This window comes from Lolium rigidum, chromosome 5 (genome assembly GCF_022539505.1).
Source record: "Lolium rigidum isolate FL_2022 chromosome 5, APGP_CSIRO_Lrig_0.1, whole genome shotgun sequence".
NCBI classification, from domain to species: domain Eukaryota; kingdom Viridiplantae; phylum Streptophyta; class Magnoliopsida; order Poales; family Poaceae; genus Lolium; species Lolium rigidum.
In genome coordinates this window covers 8,590,433-8,601,629 of record NC_061512.1, presented here as the reverse complement: position 1 = coordinate 8,601,629, position 11,197 = coordinate 8,590,433, and positions in this window count along the sequence as shown.

Sequence of the window (11,197 nt, the reverse complement as noted above, 5' to 3'; positions counted from 1 at the left end):
GGGGTGAACCACCGGGTGCATCCCCAAGCTTAGAGCTTTCACTCTCCTTGATCATAGTATATCATCCTCCTCTCTTGACCCTTGAAAACTTCCTCCACACCAAACTCGAAACAACTCATTAGAGGGTTAGTGGACAATAAAAATTAACATGTTCAGAGGTGACACAATCATTCTTAACACTTCTGGACATTGCATAAAGCTACTGGACATTAATGGATCAAAGAAATTCATCCAACATAGCAAAAGAGGCAATGCGAAATAAAAGGCAGAATCTGTCAAAACAGAACAGTCCGTAAAGATGGATTTTATTAGACCACCAGACTTGCTCAAATGAAAATGCTCAAATTGAATGAAAGTTGCGTACATATCTGAGGATCATGCACGTAAATTGGCATAATTTTCTGAGCTTCCTGCAGGGCAGTGGGCTCAGATTCGTGACAGCAAAGAAATCTGGAACTGCGCAGTAATCCAAATCTAGTACTTACTTTTCTATCAAAGACTTTACTTGGCACAACAAAACTCAAAACTAAGATAAGGAGAGGTTGCTACAGTAGTAAACAACTTCCAAGACACAAATATAAAACAAAGTACTGTAGCAAAATAACACATGGGTTATCTCCCAAGAAGTTCTTTCTTTTTAGCCATTAAGATGGGCTCAGCAGTTTTAATGATGCACTCGCAAGAAATAGTATTTGAAGCAAAAGAGAGCATCAAGAGGCAAATTCAAAACACATTTAAGTCTAACATGCTTCCTATGCATAGGAATCTTGTAAATAAACAAGTTCATGAGGAGCAAAGTAACAAGCATAGGAAGATAAAACAAGTGTAGCATCAAAAATTTCAGCACATAGAGAGGCATTTTAGTAACATGAAAATTTCTACAACCATATTTTCCTCTCTCATAATAACTTTCAGTAGCAACATGAGCAAACTCAACAATATAACTATCACATAAAGCATTCTTATCATGAGTCTCATGCATAAAATTATTACTCTCCACATAGGCATAATCAATTTTATTAGTTGTAGTGGGAGCAAATTCAACAAAGTAGCTATCATTATTATTCTCATCATCAAATATAGGAGGCATATTGTAATCATAATCAAATTCACTCTCCATAGTAGGTGGCACCAAAAGACCACTATCATTATAATCATCATAAATAGGAGGCAAAGTATCATCAAAGAAAATTTTCTCCTCAATGCTTGGGGGACTAAAAATATCATGAGAACCAGCTTCCCCAAGCTTAGAACTCTCTATATTATTATCAACAATGGTGTTCAAAGCGTTCATACTAATATTACTACCAGCATGCAAAGAAGATTTCATAGGTTTTTTTAATTTTCGCATCAAACAATCCATGTTTTAAATCAGGAAATAGAATAAGAAGCTCACTCTTGTACATTATGCCAAACTAGTGTAAACAAGAAACAAAAAGATGCAATTGCAGGATTTAAAGGAAATAGCTTTGAGCACACACACGACGGCGCCAGAAAAATACTTTACCTGGGACCGTAGTATGAGAGCCTTTTACCTTTCCTCCCCGGCAACGGCGCCAGAAAAGTGCTTGATGTCTACGTTCCCCCTCCTTTCCCGTAGACGAGTGTTGGGCCTCCAAGTGCGGAGGTTTGTAGAACAGCGAGCAAGTTTCCCTTAAGTGGATACCCAAGGTTTATCGAACTCGGGGAGGAAGAGGTCAAAGATATCCCTCTCATGCAACCCTGCAACCACAAAGCAAGAAGTCTCTTGTGTCCCCAACACACCAAATAGGTGCACTAGTTCGGCGAAGAGATAGTGAAATACAGGTGGTATAAATAAGTATGAGCGATAGCAACGGTGCCGGAAAAGTGCTTGGCGTGTAGTTGATGGTGGTGGTATTGCAGCAGATAGTAACGCAAAGAAACAAGAAACAAGCAGTAGTAACTCAGCAGTAGTAACGCAGTAGTAGTAAACAAGCAGTAGTAACTCAGCAGTATTTAGGAACAAGGCCTAGGGATTACACTTTCACTAGTGGACACTCTCAACATTGATCACATAACGGAATAGATAAATGCATACTCTACACTTTTGTTGGATGATGAACACATTGCGTAGGATTACACGAACCCTCAATGCCGGAGTTAACAAGCTCCACAATAATGCTCATGTTTAAGTAACCTTTAGTGTAAGATAGATCAACGCTACTAAACCAAGTACTAGCATAGCATGCACACTCGTCACCTTCATGCATATGTAGGAGGAATAGATCACATCAATATTATCATAGCAATAGTTAACTCCATAATCTACAAGAGATCATGATCATAGCATAAACCAAGTACTAACACGGTGCACGCATCGTCACCTTTGCACACATGCAGGAGGAATAAAACTACTTTAATAACACATTGCTAGAGTAGCACATAGATAGTAGTGATACAAAACTCAGATGAATCTCAATCATGTAAAGCAGCTCATGAGATCATTGTATTGAAGTACATGGAGAGAGATTAACCACATAGCTACCGGTACAGCCCCGAGCCTCGATGGAGAACTACTCCCTCCTCATGGGAGCAGCAGCGGTGATGAAGATGGCGGTGGAGATGGCAGCGGTGTCGATGGAGAAGCCTTCCGGGGCACTTCCCCGCTCCGGCAGCGTGCCGGAACAGAGATCCTGTCCCCGGATCTTGGCTTCGCGATGGCGGCGGCTCTGGCAGGTTTCTGTGGGTTTCGTCAATTGGTACTGCGTTTTTAGGTCGAAAGGGGTTATATAGGCGAAGAGGCGGCGCAGGAGGGCCGACAGGGCGGCCTCACCCTAGGCCGGCGCGGCCGGACCCGGCCCGCGCGGCCCTATGGTGTGGGGCCCCCTGGCTCCTCTCCGACTCTTCTTCGGTGTTCGGAGCCTTCCGGGGAAAATAGGAGGTTTGGCGTTGATTTCGTCCAATTCCGAGAATATTGCCCGAACAGCCTTTCTGGAACCAAAAACAGCAGAAAACAGAACCGGCACTTCGGCATCTTGTTAATAGGTTAGTTCCAGAAAATGCACGAATATGACATAAAGTGTGCATAAAACATGTAGATAACATCAATAATGTGGCATGGAACACAAGAAATTATCGATACGTTGGAGACGTATCACACCCCTGTTACTAGTGCTTTTCCAGGTGCAGCTGAATTGACAACTCCGCTGTTAAGGCTTATAAGTATTCTTTGTCTTCCCTTGTGTAGAATCAATAAATTAGGGTTTTAGTTCCCTCGAAGACTGTTGCGATCCCCTATACTTGTGGGTCATCAAGACTTTTCTGGCGCCGTTGCCGGGGAGGCATAGCTCTACTCATAAGTTCACCTGGGGAGTACACTTTACCTATCTCTCTGTTTTTATTTTATTTTATTTTGTCTTGTCTAGTTTATTTTTGCTTAGTTTATTTATGTTTAGTTGTGTTTTGTTTAGTCTACTTTAGTCTAGTTTATTTTTGTCTTGTTATATTTTTCTTATATATAAAAAAATCCATATAAATTTGAAAAACCGAATATCTAAAAAATTGTTGTTATGAAAGAACATGCTGGAACCTCTATGGAACTATTTATAAAGTATAGAGAATCATATAAGGGTAAAGTCATGAGAGGCGTGTTACAAAAGTTGAATCAAATTGCTGAAATTTTTCTTAAACATCATGATATAAACTGTTTCTCTGAACATGATACTAAACATCTTAAATTCCAATGTGTCTTTGGTAAAGAAGTTTTAATCGTGAACTATCATTAGAATAACTATATTTATCTTGGATTTGAAGAAGTAGAACAATTTGTATTATTTATGGGAGTTTCTGAAATAGAATCCTTCATGTCTAAAAATTACGAAACATGTGTTACTTGCAATAAACTTAAAGATACGGCCTCTTTTATCCTTGATTATTGCATAGAAAATTTCAGCAATAATTTTTATATCATTGATTATAATGAGAGACTCAGTCATGCACAAGAATGTATCCACAATTTGCAGGAACCTATGGAAGAAAAAATTGTTGAACCTGAAAGCTCATTAGATGAAAAAGAGGAGGAGAGTGATGAACAAAAGGAGGAATAATGGCCTTCTAATGAGAGTAACTCTTTATCTCTTAGACTATTTGATTGTCCCCATGCTTACCAAAGGAAGATGAATGTTATGTTCCTGTAGATTCTCTTGCGATCCCCTATACTTGTGGGTAATCAAATGCTACAAGTTGTATTTGCTGGGATCCGATGAATATTGAATACTATAATTGAGATTGATTATGATATGGTGTATATGTTATTTTTCATCTTGCATGCTCTCTGTTGCTAGTAGATGATCTGGCCATGTATGTGTTTGTGACTCCAAGAGGGAGTATTTATGCTCGATAGTGGGTTCATACCTCTAGTGATTTGGGAGAGTGACAATAACTTCTAAGGTTGTAGATGTGTTGTTGCCACTAGGGAGAAAACAACAATGCTTTATCCAAGGATAATTCTATTGTTTACTTTACACACTTTACTTAATGCAATAATCTGTTGCTTGCAACTTAATACTGAAAGGGGTGCGGATGTTAACCTGAAGGTGGATTATTAGTCATAGATGTAGTTGGATTACGGTCTATGAATTATGTTGTAATACCCAAATGAATCTCATAGCAATCATCTTGTCATGTATGGTCTTTATTCTGTCAATTGCCCAGCTGTAATTTTTTTACCCAGCATGTTATCTAGCTTTATGGAGAGACACCTCTAGTGAACTGTGGACCCCGGTTCTTTCTTTTACACTGATAAAACATCTATTGCAAATACATGTTTTGTTTCTTTACTGAAAGTATTGTTCTCTTTATTACACTGGAAACAAACATATCTTTCCACATTATACATCTAATCCTTTGTAATTAGCAAAAACAGTGAGATTGACAACCTCACTGTAAGTTGGGGCAAAGTATTGTGGTTGTGTTGTGTGCAGGTTCCGCATTGTTGTTGACACTGGTACTGCGCCCCGCCAACGTCAGCTACCAACAACCTTCAGAAGTGGTTTGTTTCTCCTACTGGTCGATTAAACCTTGATTTCTTACTGAGTGAAAACTGCTGCTGTGCTCTTTATACCTTCCTCTTGGGGTTTCCCAACTATGTGCTTTGCGCAACATCATGAAGTCACAAGAACATACTTGGCCAGAGCATCTACTAGCAACGGAGAGCATGCAAGATCACAAATGACATATAAAACAGATCTATAATCAACTCAATCATAATACTCAATATTCATCGGATCCCAGCAAACACAACATGTAGCATTACATAAAGATGATCTTGATCATGTTACGCAACTCACAAGATCTAGACATGAAGCATAAGGAGGAGAAGACAACCATCTAGCTACTGCTATGGACCCGTAGTCCAAAGATGAACTACTCACGCATCACTTTTGAGGCAGGTATGGTGATGAAGAGGCCTCCGGTGATGATCTCCCTCGCCGGTAGGGTGCCGGGAAGAGCTTCAGAACCCTCCCGAACTGCTTCGCAAAAAAAACCCTCCCGAACTAGGGTCCACGATGGTGGCAGTTGCGGAACTTTCCATGGATGGAGGCTCGGGTATTTAGGGTTTTCCCCGAGGATGTCAATTTATAGGCGAAAGGGCAAGGTCGATGGGCGCCCGAGGGCCACACCATGCCTAGGCACGACGAGGGGTGGGCCCGCGCCTAGGGGCGGTGTGGCCACCCTTGTGCACCTCTTCATCTCTCCTTCAGACTCCGTCTTCGTGACAGAAAAATAGGAACTTCGGCTTTTGTTTCGTCCATTTCCGAGAATATTTCCAGAACAACTTTTATGAAATACAAAAACAACAGAAAATATGAACTCGCACTGTGGCATCTTGTTAATAGGTTAGTTCCAAAAAATGCATAAAAATGCCACGAAGTGTAAATAAAACATATAGCAAAAGCCGAAGTTCCTATTTTTTGATGCTCCATGCTCATTATCCCGCCCAGCCTTGTAGCATGGAGCATCAAAAAATTATAGATACGTTTGCAACGTATCATGGTGGTGTTGATGAACTATGGAAGTGGAACGGCGTCAGGGCTCCGCCCTGTGGAGATGTGAATGAATTGGTGATGGTTGCTAGGGTTTTCCCCTCTTATATAGGGTCCTGGAGGTCGGTTTTTCTTTTGGGATAACTCCCGCACCAGATATAGGGTCTTCACAATTGTTGTTCAGTTTAACGAAATGATTCCGGCGGAGGGTGGTGATATGTTGCAAATGTATCTATAATTTTTTATGCTCCATGCTTATTTTACACCAATTCTACTATGATTTACTTACACTTTGTGGCACTTTTATAAATTTTTCGGCACTAACCTATTAACAAGATGCCACAGTGACAGTTCCCTGTTTTCTGCTGTTTTGGTTTCAGAAAAGTTGTACAGGAAATATTCTCGGAATTTGACGAAACAAAAGCCGAAGCCAATATTTTACCGTAACGAAGATGAAGTACGAAGGGGGGACGAAGATGTTGGAGATATGCCCAAGAGGCAATAATAAAATGGTTATTATAATATATCTTTGTGTTTATGATAATGTTTACATACCATGCTATAATTGTATTAACCGAAACATTGATACATGTGTGTTATGTGAACAACAAGGAGTCCCTAGTAAGCCTCTTTTATAACTAGCTTGTTGATTAATAGATGATCATGGTTTCGTGATCATGAACATTGGATGTTATTAATAACAAGGTTATGTCATTATATGAATGATGTAATGGACACACCCAATTAAGCGTAGCATAAGATCACGTCATTAAGTTATTTGCTATAAGCTTTCGATACATAGTTACCTAGTCCTTTCGACCATGAGATCATGTAAATCACTTATATCGGAAAGGTACTTTGATTACATCAAACGCCACTCGCGTAAATGGGTGGTTATAAAGGTGGGATTAAGTATCCGGAAAGTATGAGTTGAGGCATATGGATCAACAGTGGGATTTGTCCATCCCGATGACGGATAGATATACTCTGGGCCCTCTCGGTGGAATGTCGTCTAAAGAGCTTGCAAGCATATGAATGGTTCATAAGAGACCACATACCATGGTACGAGTAAAGAGTACTTGTCATGAGACGAGGTTGAACAAGGTATAGAGATACCGATGATCAAACCTCGGACAAGTAAAATATCGCGTGACAAAGGGAATCGGTATCGTATGTAAATGGTTCAGTCGATTACTAAAGTCATCGTTGAATATGTGGGAGCCATTATGGATCTCCAGATCCCGCTATTGGTTATTGGTCGGAGAAAGGTCTCAATCATGTCTACATAGTTCGTGAACCGTAGGGTGACACACTTAAGGTTTGATGTCGTTTAAGTAGATATGGAATACGGAATGGAGTTCGAAGTTTTGTTCGGAGTCTCGGATGGGATCCAGGACATCACGAGGAGTTCCGAAATGGTCCGGAGAATAAGATTCATATATAGGAAGTCATATTCCAAGTTTGGAAATGATCCGGTGCATTTATGGCAGGTTCTAGAAGGTTCTAGAAAAGTCCGGAAGAAAGGCACTACGGAAGGTGGAGTCCCGGAGGGACTCCACAAGCTTGGCCGGCCAAACCCTAAGGGAGGAGTCCTAGGTGGGCTCCACCTGAGGTGGCCGGCCACCCTCCCTCAAGGAAAGGTGGGAATCCCACCTAGAGTGGGACTCCCATCTTGAGTAGGTTTCCCACCAAAGGTAGGTTTTAGTGTTGGGGTCTTATTCGAAGACTTGGGATACAACTCTTGGGGCTTCCACCTATATAATGAGGGGCATAGGGGAGGGGCCGGCCACACCAAGCCGCTCTTGGCCGCAGCCCCCAAGTGGCCGGCGCCCAAGCGCCCTCTCCCCAAACCCTAGCTACCTCTCCCCCACATACAACTCCCGCATACGCTTAGGCGAAGCCCTGCCGGAGTTCTCCACCACCACCGCCACCACGCCGTCGTGCTGCCGGGATTCCGAGGAGGATCTACTACTTCCGCTGCCCGCTCGGAACGGGGAGAAGGACGTCGTCTTCATCAACACCGAACGTGTGACCGAGTACGGAGGTGCTGCCCGATTGTGGCACCGTCAAGATCTTCTACGCGCTTTTGAAAGCGGCAAGTGATCGTCTACCGCAGCAACGAGAGCCTCCTCTTGTAGGCTTTGGAAATCTTCAAGGGTTAGTCTCGTTCATCCCCTCGTTGCTCCCATCTTCTAGATTGCATCTTGGTTTGGATTGCGTTCTCTCGGTAGGAATTTTTTTGTTTTCTATGCTACGAATCCCATCAGTGGTATCAGAGCCGTGTCTATGCATAGATGGTTGCACGAGTAGAACACAATTGTTTTGTGGGCGTTGATGCTTATGTTGTCTTTAGTTTGAGTACTTTGCATCTTTGTGGCATAGTGGGATGAAGCGGCTCGGGCTAACTTTACATGACCGCGTTCATGAGATTTGCTCCACGCTCGACATGCAACTTGTATTGCATAAGTGGCTTTGCGGGTGTCTCGTCTCTCCTACTATAGTGAAGATTCAATTTACTCTTCTATTGACAACACTAGTATCACCGTTGTGGTTCTTGTTCGTAGGTAGATTAGATCTCACTCGAAAACCCTAAACCACGTAAAATATGCAAACCAAATTAGAGACGTCTAACTTGTTTTTGCAGGGTTTGGTGATGTGATATGGCCATAATGTGATGATGAATATGTATGAGATGATCATTATTGTATTGTGGCAACCGGAAGGAGCCTTATGGTTGTCTTTAAATTTCATGTTGAGTAGTATTTCAAAGTAGTTGTAATAGTTGCTACATGAGGTGAACAACCATGAAGACGGCGCCATGGACCTTGACGCTACGCCGGCGATGATGGAGATCATGCCCGTTGATGATGGAGATCATGTCCGTGCTTTGGAGATGTTAATCCTTTATGTTTAAAGGGCCATATCATATCACATATGAATTGCATGTGATGTTAATCCTTTATGCATCTTATTTTGCTTAGATCGCGACGGTAGCATTATAAGATGATCCCTCACATTAATATCAAGATAATAAAGTGTTCTCCCTCGTATGCACCGCTGCACAGCTCGTCGTTTCGAAGCATCTCGTGATGATCGGATGTGATAGACTCAACGTTCACATACAACGGGTGTAAGCCATGTTGCACACGCGGAATACTAGGGTTTGCTTGACGAGCCTAGCATGTACAGACATGGCCTCGGGACAACGGAAACCGAAAGGTTGAACACGAGTCATATGGATGATATGATCAACATGTTGATGTTCACCATTGAAGCTACATCATCTCACGTGATGATCGGTTTTTGTGTAGTGGATTTGGATCGTGTACCACTTAACAACTATGAGGGATGTTGTATTAAGTGGGAGTTCATTAGTAATTAGATTAAAACATGAACTAATTATCATGAACATAGTCTGAGTAGTATTTTGAATTAATTTTGTAGTATTGGCATCCGTTTTTCTACCATGCGCTAGTCTTGTTATTGAGATAGAAATACTGTTAAAATCCGACAAGTAACTTTACTGGATTGGTACCGTATTGTTAAAGAATCAAGAAATGATTAAGTCCTATTGAAAACTTTTAGTAAACCTCACATTGTTGATTCGAGAGCTATGGTTTCAATTAGTACCTAAAGTTATCTTGTCTCCGTGAAACTTGAAGTTCAAATCTGTTTGAAAAGTAAGGAGCTGAAAATTTAGTTTTCGTAAATAATCAAGGTATGAGATATATATGATATCTAAGACCTTATTGCAAGATGATAGAATATAATTTGGTGAGACTACATAAACTCATAAGTTTTATGGGAATGTACGAAGGTTGAAGACGCAAGTCGTCCCAATCCTCCAACTATTGGGGCACTAACAATATTCGCATATCCATGAAGTGATCGTCCTTAGTATGCACCATTGCTAAGACTCGTCGTTTCGAAGCATCACGTGATGATCGGGTGTTCTAGATTCTACGTGTGCATACAACGGGTGCAAGCCAGATTTGCACATGCGAATACTGAGGTTATACTTTACGAGCCTAGCATGTACGATACATGGTCTCGAAAAGTCTTCATGATATGATAATATTATGAGTGAAATTGTTCATCATATTAAAAGGTTACTAATAGTGAAATCCGAACACTTGTCATATGATGATCAACTTCAAAGTAAGAACCTCAAGGTTATTGGTATTTGACCAACAAACCTAGAAGTTATTGATGTTGAAGTGTTTTTCTCGAATAATGAGGAAAGCTAAAAGAGAAACTACAAAAAGATTATTGCGTAAAGAAAGAAAAGACTAGAAAGTCTAGCTCGGTGTATATAAATGATATACATGTTATGAATGTATTCCTTGTTTGGTCACACAATGAAATTCTTGGGTATTAGTACCATATTGGTTGGTATGAAGTGTCATACAAAACAACGCAATACAAGAATACAATGGCCTAAGTGATCGACAAGGAATATGATAGGAATGCACGTCTGGAACAAAAATAAAGTGTTATTATGTTCATCGTTGGCATTCTATCTAGCCCTTAGAATTTATAATAAAGAACTTAATAATTGTTATTTTGCTCTGGTCAAATAAAAACAATGAGTTGTTCAAATTATGACATTACTCCATGTACGATGGATAAGTTATTATAAATCTTAATGGTGAATCACACATACATAATTACTGACACTAAAATGTCATAAGGCAAATGATTAAGAATTCCACTTATTTGTGGAACCGCCATTTAGGTCATGTTAGAAAGGAACGCATGAAGGAACTCCATGCAAATGGATTTTTGGAGTCATTTGATTTTTTGAATCGTTTGACGCTTGCAAATCTTTTCTAAAGAGAATGACTAAAATACCGTTCATAGGCCAAGAGTTGAACGGGCAACTAACTTAGTGGAAAAATACATGATGATGTATGTGATTCATCGGGCATAGTTGTGTGCGGGAGATTCTTCTACTTCATGAAAACTTCCAACGATGAATTGAGTATATATGTGTGGATATATTCAATAAGGAAGAAGTTTGAAACATTTGAATAGATTCAAATAAATTTCAGCATGAAGTGGAAATCATCGTAATAGAAAAATCAAATATCTATGATTGGATCATGGTGGAAATATTTGAATTACGAGTTTTAGTGAACATCTAAGAGAGTTAAGCAATACGTAAATCTGAAATTCATATAATGACGAAAAAA